Source organism: Henckelia pumila, chromosome 3, assembly GCF_033568475.1.
Source record: "Henckelia pumila isolate YLH828 chromosome 3, ASM3356847v2, whole genome shotgun sequence".
NCBI lineage: Eukaryota > Viridiplantae > Streptophyta > Magnoliopsida > Lamiales > Gesneriaceae > Henckelia > Henckelia pumila.
The window spans coordinates 98,434,540-98,453,022 of NC_133122.1; positions in this window are offsets into that span (position 1 = coordinate 98,434,540).

Consider the following 18,483-nt stretch of genomic DNA (forward strand, 5'->3'; position numbering starts at 1 on the left):
GGCGTGGACCTAGAGTTGGTAGAGCTTGCACTGTTTTGAGGTACGAAAGTACTGTTCGAGATATCCTGACTGAGTATGCATGTATTATGTGACTGCATGATTTATATGCCATGATATTATGCTGCATTCATTTGCATCTTGCTGTATCTCTTTTGAGATGTCTGTTAGTAGGGTTGTACCCTATCTTGTTAGTGGATGGACTTCCATCGATTTGGGTCCGGCGTATCCACGGTTATATCGGTATGGGAGCCACCTCCTGAAGCGACGGCACAGCGTGCTACATACCAGGGCCCGGTCTGTCTCTGTTATCTGATCCTTGACCTCGAGTCTATAGGAGTTCACTTTGCATGCATGTATACTCATACTCTCGCACTGAGCGTTTTATGCTCACGTCTCGTACTCTGTATTTTCTGGACACCCTATTCCATGGGGCAGGTTTGCGATTGGACGAGGAGGGTGGATCCAGGAGGGGCTAGTCAGTGTTTGGCCAGCTGGAGCTTCGCTTAGGTTTTATTACTGTTGTTTTGGGTTTATACAGCTATTCGATTTGGTTGTATATTTTTGGATAAATTACAGATTCCTTTACTTGGGATTGTATAATGTTAATGATTTCCGCAGTTTTATTCTGATATCTGTTTTATTAAGTTAATTGCATGCATAAGTTCTGTTTAGTAGGTGATCCGGGTAAGGGTCACTACAGGCCTTCTATCTGTCTCAAATACATACCCAGAAACACAACAATCCTCAATCAAATTAGATACACCGACAGTAGATAAAGATAGAGCACATACTTTTCTACTCAGGGCATCTGCTGCTGTGCGTTAGATTTTCCGGATAGTATTTGATTTCACAATCAAAATCCTTCAATAAATCAAGCCATCGTCGTTGTCTGATGTTCAATTCAGATTGTGAGAATAGATACTTCAGACTTTTATGATCAGAAAAGATTTCAAACTTCTCGCCGTATAAATAATGTCTCCAAATCTTGAATGCAAAAACGATAGCAGCCAATTCAAGATCATGAATCGGATACCTAACCTCATGTGGTTTCAGTTGTCGAGAAGCATAAGCAACAACATGTCCTTTCTTCATTAAAATACATCCCAAACCCTGGTGAGAAGCATCACAATAAACAACAAAATCACCAGTACCTGTAGGGATTGTCAACACTGGCGCAGTAGTCAATCTCTTTTTCAGTTCAACAAAACTCCTTTCACATGCCTCAGACCAAACAAATGGTGCATTCTTCTGTGTAAGCTGTGTAATAGGCTTCGCTATATATGAAAAATCTCGAATGAATCGACGATAATAACCAGCTAAGCCCATAAAACTTCGAATTTCTGGCACAGACGTCGGTCTTTGCCAACTGATCACAGCTTCCACTTTGCTTGGATCCACTGATATACCATCTCCTGATATTATATGGCCAAGAAACATGACTCGCTGCAACCAAAACTCACATTTGGATAACTTGGCATATAATTTTTCTTCCCGTAACGTTCTCAATACAATTCGGAGATGATCAGCATGTTCACACATATTCTTAGAATAAATCAAGATATCATCGATAAATATGATCACGAAATCATCTAGATATCTTTGAAATACCCTATTCATCAATCCCATAAAAACTGCTGGTGCATTCGTTAGACCAAAAGGCATGACTATAAATTCATAATGGCCATACCTGGTTCTAAATGCAGTCTTAGGAATATCTTCGTCTCTAACCCTCAGTTGATGATATCCGGATCGCAAATCAATCTTCGAATATACTGACGATCCCTGCAATTGATCAAATAAATCATCGATACGAGGTAAAGGATAGCGATTCTTTACCGTTGCTTTGTTCAATTGCCGGTAGTCAATACATAGTCTCATCGATCCGTCCTTCTTTCTAGCAAACAATACCGGAGCACCCCAAGGAGAGACGCTCGGTCTTATATAACCCTTGGCCAACAAATCTTCGAGTTGGTCTTTCAGTTCTTTCAATTCAATCGGTGCCATTCGGTACGGTGTTTTTGATATCGGTTGTGTACCTGGCATCAATTCAATACTGAAATCTACCTCTCTGTATGGTGGCAATCCTGGAATCTCATCAGGGAATACATCTGCAAACTCGCTCACCACGGGTATATCAGTCAATTTCGGACTAGTCTTCAATACATCAACAGCATAGATCAGAAATCCCTCTGCTCCTTTCTGTAACAACTCAGTCATAGCAAGAACAAATATCGATGGAATTTTAGATCTTGATCCCTTACCATAAAATTTCCATTCATCAGTCATCTCAGGTCTGAACTTCACAATCTTCTGAAAATAGTCTACTGTAGCTCTGTACTTGGTTAGCATATCAATACCGATTATGCAATCAAAATCAGACAAACCGAGTACAATACAATCAAGCTCAATCTCATGCCCCTCACACTGTAATATACCATTTCGTACAGACTTCACTGATACAATACCTCGACCCAGAGGTGATGAAATAGATACAACAGTAGCTAAGGGCTCAACAGGTAATGAATGAAATGCAACAAACTGCTCAGATATAAAAGTATGCGACGCACCAGTATCAAATAAGACATAAGCAGGATAACCATAAAGAGAACAGTTACCTGCAATCACATCATCTGGTGCCGCTTGTGCTTGCTCCTCAGTCAATGCAAACACCCTTGCTTGTTGCCTTGGAGGTTGATTCACCGTCTGACCTCCTCCTCTACTCGGTGCTTCAGGCTGTGGTTGAAAAGAATGAACAGAAGATGTTGATTGACCCACCGGTCTCGATGCTCCTGCACCCTGTGCACCTTCAATCCTCGTTGTGGACACACTCTTGCAAAGTGTCCCATCTTGTTGCAAATGTGGCAGCTTCCAAACACACCTCGGCATTGTTCATCAGTATGGCGACCTCCACATTTGGTGCAATATACATCAGACTTCTGTCCAGCTCTAGACTGTAGGGATCCACTAGAACTAGAAGAGCTACCACCACCTGATCTCTTGAACTGTTTGATCTTACCCTTGAAGAAATTTTTCTTTCCACTGCTGATACCTCCAGCTTCAAATCGAGGTGGCTGTGGAATTTGTTGCTGTTCCTGTGGTTGTCTCACTGGCTGTGGCACAAACTGTGCTCCTCGTTGTTTCAGTATTCCTGCTTCTGCACCCTTTGCTCGATTCAGAGCATCAGCAAAGGTATTCGGTCTTTCCAAATTCACCAGTGTAAACACATCAGGATTCAAGGCATTGATAAATTGATCGGCTTGAGCTTCGTCACTAACAGCGATATGTGGTGCAAACTTCAACAAGCTAGTGAATTTGGCAACATATTCTTCAATATTCAACTGTCCCTGTTGCAAACTTGCAAATTCTGCTCCTTTGTCCTTGCGATAAGACACAGGAAAGAAACGCTGATAGAAAGCAGTTTGAAATACAGACCAGGTAATAATAGTACCTTGGTTTTCCAGTGCTCTCTTCGTCGCTATCCACCAACTCTTGGCAAGGCCATGCAGTTGATGAATTATCAGTCTCACACGACGATCATCTGTATAATCAATGGACTCAAATAACTGCTCAATATCTTCCAGTAAGTTCTCACACTCTATAGCATTCTCTGTTCCTTGCAACTTCGGTGGTTTGAATGACTGGAATCGTTTCAAAAGTTTCTCCATCGGGTTAGCATCACTGAACTCATCAGTAGACGTACTACCCTGTCCATGTTCAGACACTGTCACTGGGACCTGTGCAGCATTGGTCTGTTCAGGCTGATTCGTAGCCAATGTCTGCCTAACTCTCGGTGCTGGTCGGGGAGGCATATCTGATAATCAAACATATTAGTGTACAGTTCATCATATCATAACACATTTCTGTTTCAGTTCCTCAATGCCTTCTCAAAAGATCGAATCTGATTCAGTCGTATTATTACATGCTTCCAACAATATCAGATAACGGATAGCATGCAATTCTTAAAGCTGTAAATCAAGTCAGATAATAAACATGCTTCAAGAATACTTAAATCAGAGTAAAAGACTCGATCTACCCCGCTCATCTATTCATAGTCCGAGAAACTTAACGCTCTGATACCACTTGTTGTGGGGCCTCGGTTGCTAATCTCAAATCTTAAGGGCAATTAATGAATAAGAAATCACCAAGCATCCGAAGCTGTAACAAACAAAAATAATATTTTTTTTTTAAATAGGCTGCGCTCGAGCGGCTGAAAAGCGCCGCTCGGGCGCGCCCTGCCCATTTCGAAGAGCAACTTTCTGCCCCAGGCCGCGCTCGGGCTGCTGTTTTCTGCAGCTCGGGCGCTGCCCTGGACAACTTCTTGCCCGAAAATTACAGCTCCCAAACCTGATGTTTTGATATGAACACAAGCTTATACATATAAACAGTGTCTCAAGCAAGTATACATGCATTTTATTACATCAACCAAGTCGCTAAAGAAACGATAACAATAACGACACAAACTATCTCAAGTTTCATACATGTATTCCAAAACCAACAAGTTCTAAGGTTCCTTGCTTCTAACATTCAAAACATCATATACAACCCGAGTCCTCACGTGCTAGACTCTCTCCCAGCTGTCAATGACATCGATGATCAGCTCCTGCCCTCTCTGTTGTCATGCACACATACAAAACAAGACAACAGCCGGATAAACTCCGATGAGATACAAATCTCAGTATAACCAACATATCGAAAGCATTAAATAAATCATATTAACTCTATTTAAAACTCGACTCAACAAATAGAGTACTCAAACGCTTTAAATACGAATTGATTCATATAACTTCGAAGCCATCAAGATTCATAACTGATCTTGACATGGATATCCATCTAACGAATTCGTAAATGACTCGCAAATAAGGTTAACCGCAACCTTGGCTTAGAATCCATTCGATATAACATCATATCAACTCAAATTTAAAGATCCACTACCTGAGATGGATAGACAACACCACAATCAAATCAAAACATAAACAAGTATGTGATTTTTGCGGGCCAACTCAAAGATAATCGTTCTTGAGTTTCAAAGTCCCTACTTCGCGACGTCGTCATTATACCTTCGTTTATCTCGGTTCTGAACTCTTCAAATCTGCGAGATATAATCAAAATACATATATCAAACTTCATACCAATCTATCATTTCAAAAACGAGTCAAAACCATCAAGAATTCATCAATCAATCGCATTTCAAACCTCAACTCTTTCTTCGTTCGTTCAAAGTCGGTGTCTCGTGTTGTTGGCCTTCCAAACTTGACTGAAACTGAACAATAAAAATACTATAACATTGATAACATCTCAATAACAACTTCAACTCAGAATTCGGCTATCAAAACAGTTCCAAAACTCGATTAAACGACGTAGCGATTCCAAATCGATAACCGACGTAATCCCGACTTCGAAATCATTTCTCTTTTCAATATCATTCAAACTTATAGATATATTTTGTTGTAGAACGCGGCGTTCAGATCAAACAAGATTGATACCCGGTGCAGCGGAAGTTTAAAATTTTTATTATATGGAACGATTCCATATTGGGTATCACATCTTTACGATTAAATTGTGTGTGTAAAAATTCAAATAACGATTATATAATTTTTACCTTTAATCTCGAATCGAGATTCTGGACACCAACAGATTTCTCTGCTCTTGTTGTATCTCCCTGGAACCGATGGACGAACAGTTCTTCTATCAGGTCCACAAATAGAGATTTAATCCCTCTGATAGATTGCACTAGAAAATCTATCAGAAGTATTCTACGAAGAGAGTTAACGAATTTGATCCGTTAAACCAGACTGTAATTCAAAATCACAGGCTGGAATTTTTCTCGAGTAGAGAGAGGGAGAGGGGGCGGCCACTTTAAGAAAAATAGCTTAGGGTTTTCGAAAATTTTGTGCCTTGTTTTGTGTAATTTCTGTACTGCAATAACTTATTTATAATGTAGGCCACTAACAGCTTAGGGCCCATTAGTCATAAGTTCAGGCCCGACAAGCAAAGCCCGCATGTTCAGAAATTAATATAAAATTCATCGTGACTCCGATTGATAAACCGATTTTACCAATGTGCACAGAAACCATTTCTGCACCTTTTAAAGTCAAGATAAATTTTTCTGAATCCGAATTCAGTGATTTCCAAAAATGCCCATCACTATGTCATTTTAGGAAATCTCACTCCTCTACTCTTAAATAAGAAGTCCAACTTCTTCGTTCATTAAACTTAACTCTTTAAATTTAACTATCTCAACGGGGATTAAAAATCCATTACACTGTGTGACCCTCAATGGTTCAGGGATACAGCTAGCCGTGGGCTCACAACTCCTTGTGACTCGGAACAACAATTTCCGACTTGCCCATCGAATCATGGTATGAGCGCTAGCAACATCGCCCCATGATTCCCTAGGTATCACTGATAGTGCCTACAAGAACCAGTAGATTTTGGTTAGCGTACAGTACGGTCCCTTCATCCATATATCCCGATCGAATCAACAACCATTGGTATATCGAGAGTCGCTCGAGATTCGATAACTATGCAATGCATCTTGAAGATCAAATAGTGACATCGCATGTGCTACTAAGAAACCATTTCTTAAATCACATCATGTACTCTGGCCAGAGATTCGTCACACTAATATCTCCTCAGATCGCATAGGATATCCACACTCGCAAGTATGTGGTGAATCCTTGACAACAAAGCATCGACTCCTACATGTGTTGTAACTGTACCCAATCCCGACACCTGATGACCCCAATAGAGTCGGTAAACGAGTCAAAGCACAGTACTAGCATATAGAGTATCAATGATGTCTCAAGTAGTAAGGACTAATGGTGTACAACCAAAACCGCGGACTATATCCACTCGATAAGTGATAACCACTTGGAAAGTCCGGATAGGGTAATTCGATCATTCATCATATGAATATCCATTTGCATGCTTCGAACATCTCTATGTTCCTACCAATGAAACGTGGTACTCTGCATCGCAAATGCTAGTCTCACACTCGAGCGATCCTTATCCTTATTATCGGACGGCTCAATCGACTAGGAACAGTTTAGAATATACAGTGACTATAAGATGTGTTTCATGATAGACATCCCCATGTTCTACCACATCTTACATACACTATAGTATATTCAAGGTCTTTATCAAAACAACAATAGTATATCACAATATAACAATATGAAGAAAGATAAAGTCATTGCCATTAATAAAAGTGTAAATTATATTAAACAAAAGATTGTTTATACAAAGAGTCATCAAAGCCCTTAGCCACAAGTTGGCTCACTGGGCACCCACTCTTTCAATCTCCCACTTGCCCTATAGCCAACTATTCATACTACGTAGACCCATTGCTTCGCGATGTTTGTCAAATAATGGTCCTGGCAAGGGCTTAGTAAGTGGATCAGCGATATTGTCTGCAGAGGCCACCCTTTCGACAGTGATGTCTCCTCTTTCCACAATCTCCCGGATGATGTGGTATTTCCTCAGTACGTGTTTGGATCTTTGATGAGACCTTGGTTCCTTTGCCTGAGCAACGGCACCCGTGTTGTCACAGTACACCGGGACTGGACCAACAACTTCAGGAATGACACCCAACTCTTGGACGAAATTCCTCATCCAAACGGCCTCTTTAGCAGCAGCTGATGCTGCAATGTATTCTGCCTCAGTGGTGGAATCCGCTGTGGTGTCCTGCTTGGAACTCTTCCAAGAGACAGCACCGCCATTGAGCATGAACACAAATCCAGAGGTTGACTTCGAGTCATCCACGTCACTTTGGAAGCTAGAGTCGGTATAGCCTTCCAATTTTAGTTCTCTTCCTCCATATACCATGAACATATTCTTAGTCCTTCGTAAGTACTTAAGAATGTCCTTCACGGCTTTCCAATGCATTTGACCGGGATTAGCTTGATATCTGCTCGTGACACTCAGAGCAAATGCTACATCCGGTCTGGTAGATATCATCCCATACATGATACTACCTATGGCTGACGCATATGGTACATGTGTCATTTTCTCTATCTCTTCATCAGTCTTGGGACACATAGACTTGGATAGAGAAACTCCATGACACATGGGTAGATGTCCTCTCTTGGACCCATCCATTGAAAACCGTTTCAATATGGTGTCGATGTAGGTTGATTGAGTGAGTCCTATCATTCTCTTAGATCTATCTCTATAGATCTGTATCCCAAGAATATAGGATGCCTCACCCAAATCCTTCATCGAAAATCTACCTGATAACCATATCTTTGTTGACTGCAACATCCCTACATCATTCCCAATGAGTAGGATGTCATCAACATAAAGTACTAAGAATGTCACAGCATCCTTAACTACTTTGTTGTACACGCATGGTTCCTCCGGATTCTTGATGAAATCAAAATCTTTTATTGTTTCATCAAATTTTTGGTTCCAACTTCTTGATGCTTGTTTTAGATAATAAATTGATCTCTGAAGCTTGCATACCTTATGCTCGCTTCCCATGGATGTGAACCCCTCAGGCTGCTTCATATAGATTTCTTCCTTAATGTCTCCATTAAAAAAAGCAGTCTTCACATCCATTTGCCATATCTCATAGTCATACCATGCAGCTATGGCAATAAGGATTCTTATGGACTTGAACATTGCAACTGGTGAAAAGGTTTCATCATAATCAACTCCTTGTCTTTGAGTATAACCTTTTCCCACCAATCGCGCCTTGTAGGTCAATACCTTACCATCAGGCCCAAGCTTTCTCTTGTAGATCCATTTACACCCTATTGGAACAATTCCATCGGGAGGATCTACTAAAGACCAAACTTGGTTTGTATGCATCGAATCTATTTCCAATTGCATAGCTTCAAGCCATAAATTTGAATCCGCATCAGAAATTGCTTCCTTGAAGTTTCTTGGATCACATCCAACATCGGGTTCATTTTGATCCCCTTCAAGAAGAAGACCATATCGAATAGGAGGTCTAGAAGTCCTCTTGGATCTTCTAGGTATAGGCATGTCCAGCAATGGTTCCTGAGGTGTAGGATCGTTATTTTGTATTTCGGGTTCTTCTCGAATTTCTTCGAGTTCCATCATCTCGCCTTTCTTATCCAATAAGAACTCCTTCTCCAAGAAGGTGGCATTCCTTGAAACAAACACCTTTGTTTCAGCAGGATAATAGAAATAATATCCGATTGAATTCTTCGGATACCCTACAAAATAACATAAGCTGGATCGACTATCCAACTTATCTCCCACTGTCCGCTTCACGTAAGCAGGACATCCCCAAATCCTCAAGTACGAATACTTAGGAGCTTTGCCATTCCATAACTCGTATGGTGTTTTGTCCACTGCTTTAGTGTGGACGTTGTTCAACAAAAATACCGCCGTTTCAAGTGCATAGCCCCAAAACGAAGGTGGAAGCTCAGTGAAGCTCATCATGGATCGAACCATGTCCAACAGAGTTCGATTACGACGCTCCGATACACCATTCAGCTGTGGTGTCATAGGAGGAGTCCACTGAGAGAGAATCCCATTCTCTTTCAGATAGTCCAAAAACTCGGTACTCAAGTATTCTCCACCTCGATCCGATCGAAGTGCTTTAATACTTTTACCTAGCTTGTTTTCTACTTCAGCCTTGAATTCTTTAAACTTTTCAAATGCTTCTGACTTATATTTCATTAAATATAAATACCCATACCTTGAATAATCATCAGTAAAGGTAATGAAGTAGGTGTGGCCATATTGAGTCCCAACTCTAAATGGACCACAAACATCTGTATGGATCAAATCCAACAGATTTTGACTACGCTCAGGTTTCCCCTTAAAAGGAGATTTAGTCATTTTTCCTTTTAGGCAGGATTCACAAGTAGGTAGAGAGTTAATATCAGACATATCAAACATGCCCTCTCCCACTAGCTTGTTCATCCTCCTTGAGGAAATATGACCTAGCCTAGCGTGCCAAAGGTTTGCCGGGTTTTGGCTATCGATTTTCCTTTTGTTTGTTGTTGCCGGTTTATCAACATAATTTATTGGAACGTCTTTTAGTTTTAAGTTGTATAGATCATTTTCAAGTTGTCCATTTCCAATTAAACATTCATTCTTGTAAATATTGCAAATCTCATTCACAAAATTGCAAGAATAACCATCTCTATCAAGCATAGAAACAGAAATAATGTTTTTAATTAAATCTGGAACAAATAAAACATCTCTTAAAAGTAACTTAAAACCGTTCTGCAAAATTAAATAAACATCTCCCACGGCTTTTGCTTCAACTCTGGAACAATTTCCGAGCCTCAGCTGGGTCTCACCCATCCTAAGCCTGCGACTTCTTGTCATCACCTGCAAATCATTGCAAATGTGAGATCCACATCCGGTATCCAATACCCAAGAATTAGTATTAAGTAAAAAATTTATTTCAATATAGAACATACCCTTTGCAGTTCGCAACTGCTCTAGATATTCCTTGCAGTTACGCTTCCAATGACCGGGCTTCTTGCAGTAATGGCAAACATCCTTGGATTTTTCCATGTTTGAAGCCTTTGTCTTGTACTTCTTCTCGGGTTCGACTTTCTTGGGTGGGGCAGAACGTTTCTTACCCTTCGTACTTGGCCCTTCTTAGCAGAAGAAGAGGAGCCCACCAAGAAAGCCGGTTTATCCTTCTTTAATGTGGATTCATATGTCACAAGCATATTGACCATCTCTTCAAGGGAGGCCTCTATCTTGTTCATATTGAAATTTACCACAAATCCGTCAAACGAAGAAGGAAGAGACAGAAGTAGTAAGTCCACGTTGAGTTCATGCTCCAACACCAAATCAAGGGTTACCAACTTCTGTATGAGCCAAATCACTCGTACCCCATGATCACGGACCGAAGTCCCTTCACGCATGCGACACGTCATTAGCTCCTTTACAGTAGCGAACCTTTCAGCCCTCGATTGAGCCCCAAAAATTTCCTTGAGTTGAACGTGAATGTCAGCAGCATTCACGGTGTCCTCAAATCGCCTCTGGAGTTCATCAGACATCGAGGCTTGCATATAGCATTTGGTCTTGATATCATGGTCCCACCATGTATCAAGTTTGGCTAACTCCTCCGGACTTACGTCAGCTGGTGCTTCCTTCGGATGAGATTTCTCTAACACGTAGAGCATCTTCTCCGAAGTCAAGACAATCTTCAACTTACGGAACCATTCCGTATAGTTTGCGCCAGTCAACTTATTTTGTTCGAGGATCGAGAAAAGTGGATTACGCGAATTCATTGTATGAAATACTGAAAAGAAACAGACAAATATCAGTGATTGTTTAAGCAATTTACTAAGACATAAAATAGGCGAAATTTATTTTATGAATCTCACTCCCACTATTTTAACGATTTCACTACCCTCTAGTGAAAACGGGAAACTGTTTTCCTTAGTGAGAACATGGAGTCCAATTGACAAACTTATAGTCCCGAATAATATCAGCCAACCATAATTTTCAAAAGGTAGAGCCCAATTGCTTCCAAAGCAACCTCCACGTTTTTACCTCATGTCCAATAAGGGCCCAATAATATGACGCCGATTATTGTGACATGTCAAGATGACCCATCAATATTAAGTTGTGATGGACGGTCGCCATGTGGATCCCCCAATAATATGAGCCGATCCCATGGGAGTTCCACCCAACTTACAACATGTGTCGATCCAATGTACAGCTTTCCAACGAACGGGCCCCCCCAATAATATGAGCTGGACCGTATCCGCGGGTAGCATCTCATACATTGATCGTTGATGGAAGGTAGGAACATTTAAACAAATTTAAATTTCCTTTATTTATCTTGATATCAATTTTAAATCATATTTAAAATGAGGGATTTTTAATTATAAAAATTTGTCTCATCATTTTTAAAATTTTGTATGCTTGTCGGATTCACACAATTTAGTATAAAACATGCATACAACCATAATATCACATATTATATAGGATGATCGATTCCATTTCTAATCGACCCGTGGTTGCCAATCACGAGTCTTAGTCCAATCCTAGGTAATATGCAGTATGCAATGCAATCCTATTACATTTGCTTCCAATTTACATTTCTTCTGTCTTTATTGTCTGCTGGGCCCACCTCCATCTTCAAATCTTGATCTCCCACTAAATTTAATGTATTTACAATAAATAACAATGACAAGTAGGGGATACATTTTTAAGGGGTGGGAACGGACCATAAACCAAGCCCACTTTTATTACATATGACATTCATATTGGGCCATAAACCAGGCCCATTAATAAAACCAACAACAATAAAACAAATGTAAATTCCTAACATACACTTACAAAATTGGTCATGGCAATCGATCATCCTTATCCAATAATATTTAATTCAAAATTAATTTATTGGATAAAATGCAATGGCAATTTAAATTTAAAAAGATAAAATCATATCTCATACATAAAATCTTATTTTACATATAAAATCATATTTTATCTTTTTATCAAATAAAATCATATTTTATCTATAAAATCCAATTTTATACATAAAATCATATTTTACTCAATATATCCATAAGATCATATCTTATCATCAATTGTACCAAAAATTAATTAATTTCAAAATTCAATTAAAGGATAAAATATTAAAATTTTCCAAAAATTCAAATTTATCCAAAAATCAATTTTAAAATTTTCGGACTCGAACAATTCGATCCGACGCCTCGTGGACCAATCAAAACAATTTTCGATCGGACCAAAAATAGAATTTTAACATATTAAAATTTAATTTAAAATTAAAAATAATTTTTCCCGCGGGCCGCCCGGGACGTTCCCGGGCCGGGCAGCCCGGCTGCCCTTAGGGCAGCGACGATCGCTGCCCTGGGCAGCGATCACATCGCTGCCCATGGGCAGCGCCGAGCGCTGCCCTGCGCAGCGCCCAGCGCTGCCCCTCAAAATATTTATTTTGTTTCAAAAACCGAGGCTTAAAAAAAAAATTTTTGTACAATCGATTTATTTAATCGCTTGATCTGAGCAACCTGGCTCTGATACCACTGATGTAGAACGCGGCGTTCAGATCAAACAAGATTGATACCCGGTGCAGCGGAATTTTAAAATTTTTATTATATGGAACGATTCCATATTGGGTATCACATCTTTACGATTAAATTGTGTGTGTAAAAATTCAAATAACGATTATATAATTTTTACCTTTAATCTCGAATCGAGATTCTGGACACCAACAGATTTCTCTGCTCTTGTTGTATCTCCCTGGAACCGATGGACGAACAGTTCTTCTATCAGGTCCACGAATAGAGATTTAATCCCTCTGATAGATTGCACTAGAAAATCTATCAGAAGTTTTCTACGAAGAGAGTTAACGAATTTGATCCGTTAAACCAGACTGTAATTCAAAATCACAGGCTGGAATTTTTCTCGAGTAGAGAGAGGGAGAGGGGGCGGCCACTTTAAGAAAAATAGCTTAGGGTTTTCGAAAATTTTGTGCCTTGTTTTGTGTAATTTCTGTACTGCAATAACTTATTTATAATGTAGGCCACTAACAGCTTAGGGCCCATTAGTCATAAGTTCAGGCCCGACAAGCAAAGCCCGCATGTTCAGAAATTAATATAAAATTCATCGTGACTCCGATTGATAAACCGATTTTACCAATGTGCACAGAAACCATTTCTGCACCTTTTAAAGTCAAGATAAATTTTTCTGAATCCGAATTCAGTGATTTCCAAAAATGCCCATCACTATGTCATTTTAGGAAATCTCACTCCTCTACTCTTAAATAAGAAGTCCAACTTCTTCGTTCATTAAATTTAACTCTTTAAATTTAACTATCTCAACGGGGATTAAAAATCCATTACACTGTGTGACCCTCAATGGTTCAGGGATACAGCTAGCCGTGGGCTCACAACTCCTTGTGACTCGGAACAACAATTTCCGACTTGCCCATCGAATCATGGTATGAGCGCCTAGCAACATCGCCCCATGATTCCCTAGGTATCACTGATAGTGCCTACAAGAACCAGTAGATTTTGGTTAGCGTACAGTACGGTCCCTTCATCCATATATCCCGATCGAATCAACAACCATTGGTATATCGAGAGTCGCTCGAGATTCGATAACTATGCAATGCATCTTGAAGATCAAATAGTGACATCGCATGTGCTACTAAGAAACCATTTCTTAAATCACATCATGTACTCTGGCCAGAGATTCGTCACACTAATATCTCCTCAGATCGTATAGGATATCCACACTCGCAAGTATGTGGTGAATCCTTGACAACAAAGCATCGACTCCTACATGTGTTGTAACTGTACCCAATCCCGACACCTGATGACCCCAATAGAGTCGGTAAACGAGTCAAAGCACAGTACTAGCATATAGAGTCTCGATGATGTCTCAAGTAGTAAGGACTAATGGTGTACAACCAAAACCGCGGACTATATCCACTCGATAAGTGATAACCACTTGGAAAGTCCGGATAGGGTAATTCGATCATTCATCATATGAATATCCATTTGCATGCTTCGAACATCTCTATGTTCCCTACCAATGAAACGTGGTACTCTGCATCGCAAATGCTAGTCTCACACTCGAGCGATCCTTATCCTTATTATCGGACGGCTCAATCGACTAGGAACAGTTTAGAATATACAGTGACTATAAGATGTGTTTCATGATAGACATCCCCATGTTCTACCACATCTTACATACACTATAGTATATTCAAGGTCTTTATCAAAACAACAATAGTATATCACAATATAACAATATGAAGAAAGATAAAGTCATTGCCATTAATAAAAGTGTAAATTATATTAAACAAAAGATTGTTTATACAAAGAGTCATCAAAGCCCTTAGCCACAAGTTGGCTCACTGGGCACCCACTCTTTCATATTTCACAAACCAGCTGATATAACTCATTCAAATCTTCATTGAAATAGCTATAATCTACAATCATAAGCTGGAGATCATATTTGGACACAATAACATAAGCTCATCAATTCCGGTGTTGCATATTCAAACGATAGAACACCAAGCACAATTCCAAAATTTCAGAATCTGATCTTTGCCACATATCAATTTCGAAATCCATAAAACATAACATAAAACTTACACGAGATCGAAGCCCTCGTTGTAAGGATTCCAGAACACTTTACGGAATCGAAATCGGACAACCGGTTCAAAAGTTATGGCAATACGAAAATCAAACTTTCAAAGGCAAAATGAAGAAATCGAGCTCTGTTCTTATTTTTCTGAAAATCATACTTCATACACGTGCATAAACTGAGTAATCAATTCAATATCTGATAACTTTGACTAAAATTTCACTTTAGTCCCTAGATTCTTCAATAATTACAATTTGGTCCTCGGCCCCTATTTTAATTCAATTTCAATCCTAAATAATTTAAGAATATTAGAATTTAAATCAAAACTCTAAATATTCCCAAATTAAATATACTCGGATTAAAATTAAATAAATTCGGATTAATCTCTAATTAATCCCGGGCCTTACAATAAAAGTGTAAATTATATTAAACAAAATATTGTCTAACATAGAGTCATAAAAGCCCTTAGCCACAAGTTGGGCTAACCGGGCACCCACTCTTTCATCTCGCCATACAGATAATGACGCCAGATCTTCAAAGCGAACACAATGGCTGCTAACTCCAAATCATGAACTGGGTAGTTGTCCTCGTGAAGCTTCAGCTGTCTAGAAGCGAATGCAATCACATGCCCATTCTGAGTCAGGACACAACCTAACCCCTGAAGAAAAGCATCAGTGTATACCACATACCCTCCAGATCCTGACGGTAATGCCAACACCGGTGCAAAAGTCAACTGCCGTCAAAGCTCACAGAAATTCTCCTCATACTCGGAGGACCACTCGAAATCCACACCCTTGCGGGTAAGCTGCGTCAAAGGTCGAGCTAGTTGAGAGAAATTCAGAATGAAGCGATGATAATACCCTGGTAGACCCAGAAAACTATGGATCTCAGCAACTATCGTCGGACGCGACCAATTAAGTACCACTTCAATCTTGCTTGGATCAACAGAAATCCCTTCCCTGGATATGATATGGCCAAGAAAGACCACTCGATCCATTCAAAACTCACACTTGCTCAGCTTGGCGTACAACTGCTCATCGCGAAGAGTCTGCAGTACCAACCGCAAGTGAGAAACATGCTCTTCCGTATTACGCGAATACACCAAGATGTCGTCAATGAAGACCACGACAAACTTGTCCAAATACTCCCTGAAGACACGGTTCATCAAATCCATGAATATAGCCGGCGCATTAGTCAAACCAAATGGCATCACTAGGAACTCGTAATGCCCATAGCGAGTACGGAATGCAGTCTTGGCTACATCCTGATCACAGACTCTCAACTGATGATACCCAGATCTCAAGTCAATCTTGGAGTAAACTGACGTGCCCTGCAGTTGATCAAACAAGTCATCAATACGAGGCAACGGATACTTGTTATTCACAGTGACTCGATTCAGCTGCCGATAGTCAATGCACAGCCACATCGACCCATCCTTTTTCTTTACAAAGAGAACAGGAGCTCCTCAAGGAGATACACTAGGATGAATTTACCCCTTGTCCAAAAGATCCTGTAGCTGATTCTTCAACTCACGCATCTCTGACGGAGACAGACGATATGGTGCTCGAGAAATAGGCAAAGTGCCCGGCATCAACTCTATGTCAAACTCGACTTCCCTAACAGGAGGAAAACCCGGAATCTCATCAGGAAATACATCTGGGAATTCATCCACAACAGGAATGCTCTCTATCCACATACTCTCAGTGGACAAATCAACTGCATAGATAAGTTAGCCTTCCCCACCAGACTCTAGAGCTCGACAGGCTCTCAAAGCTGATACCAAAGGCATCGGAGGTCGCGCTCCCTCACCATAGAAAAACCAACTCTCACTCCCCTCCGGATGAAAGCGTACTAATCTCTGATAGCAGTCCACTGAAGCTCGATAGGTAGTCAACATATCTATTCCCAGAATGCAATCAAAGTCGTCCATCGCCAGGACCATGAGATTCGCTAACACAATGTTCCCTTTGAACTCTAAAGGGCAACCCATCACTAGACGCTTAGCCAAAGTAGATTGACCCGTAGAAATAGAAACAGACATCACTACGTCTAGTGCAATGCATGGTAACTTATGCCTCTTAACAAAACGTGTAGAAATGAAGGAATGAGATGCACCAGTGTCAATAAGTACAAGAGCAGGTATACCATAAAGCAAAAATGTACCTGCGATGACTTTCTCATTCTCCTCCACTGCCTGATCATGTCTCAGGGCAAACACCTGGCCAGAAGCTTGTGGCCTCAAATGAGAACTCCCAGCAGGCTGTCCCTGCGACCTCTGCTGTACGGTGGCCTGAGAACCAGATCCTGAACCAGATCCAGAACCGCCTCCCCCAGATAGTGGACAATCCCTCTGGATATGACTAGTCTCTCCACAGCGAAAACAAGCTCTAGAAGCTCTACGACACTTGTCGGATGGATGGTTCTTCCCACAGTGATCACACTTATCCTTCTTACCGAAACGGACAACACCTCCAGAACTAGAGGAAGAAGTAGATCCAGACTTCTTAAAAGTTTGGGCACGGGGACCCAAAGAACTAGCAGGTCTTGACTGAGAGAAAGACCTGTTCCGCCGAATGCTGTCCTCCTCCTAGTGACAACGGCTCACCAATCCCTCGTAGGACATGTCGTCGCCAACCGCCACACGGTCATGGATCTCAGGGTTAAGGCCCTGAAGGAACAGATTATACTTCATCTTTGAGCTATCAGCAATCTCGGGGCAATAGGATAGCAGATCAAAGAACTTCTACTGATACTCATCGATAGACATGGCTCCCTGTCGCAGACTCAGTAACTCGCCTGCCTTCGACTGTCGGAGTGCAGGAGGAAAATACCGCTTTTGGAAAGTTGTGCGGAACTCGGCCCAGGTGGCCACTCCTCTCGCCGCAACAAAAGGTGCAGAAGTAAACCTCCACCACCTGCGCGCACGTCCATCCAGAAGATAACCCAGGGTCTCCATCTTCTGCTCCTCGGTGCACTGGAAAGTCTAAAAAGTCGTCTCCATGCGGTCTAACCAGTTCTCCGCATCCTCCGGAGACTCACCTCCAACTAAGGGCTTAGGACCCATAGCTAAGAATCGACGTACAGTGAAAAGCTCATCGTCATGATGACGATGACACCGTTCTCGACGAGGCTCCCGGTCGGCATCACCCAACGCCCACCAATACTGCCATGAGAACTCCGGTCGTCACAATCTGCCATCTACAAAAGTACCTCACAGTTACCTTATGCAGAGTCTAAATCCCAAGAATACTATGCATGCTCTGATACCATAAATGTAGTGACCCTTACCCGGATCACCTACTAACAGAACTTAGGCATGCAATTAACTTAATTAAATAGATATCAGAATAAAACTGCGGAAACCATAAACGTTATACAATCCCAAGTAAAGAAATCTGTAATTTATCCAAATTATACAACCAA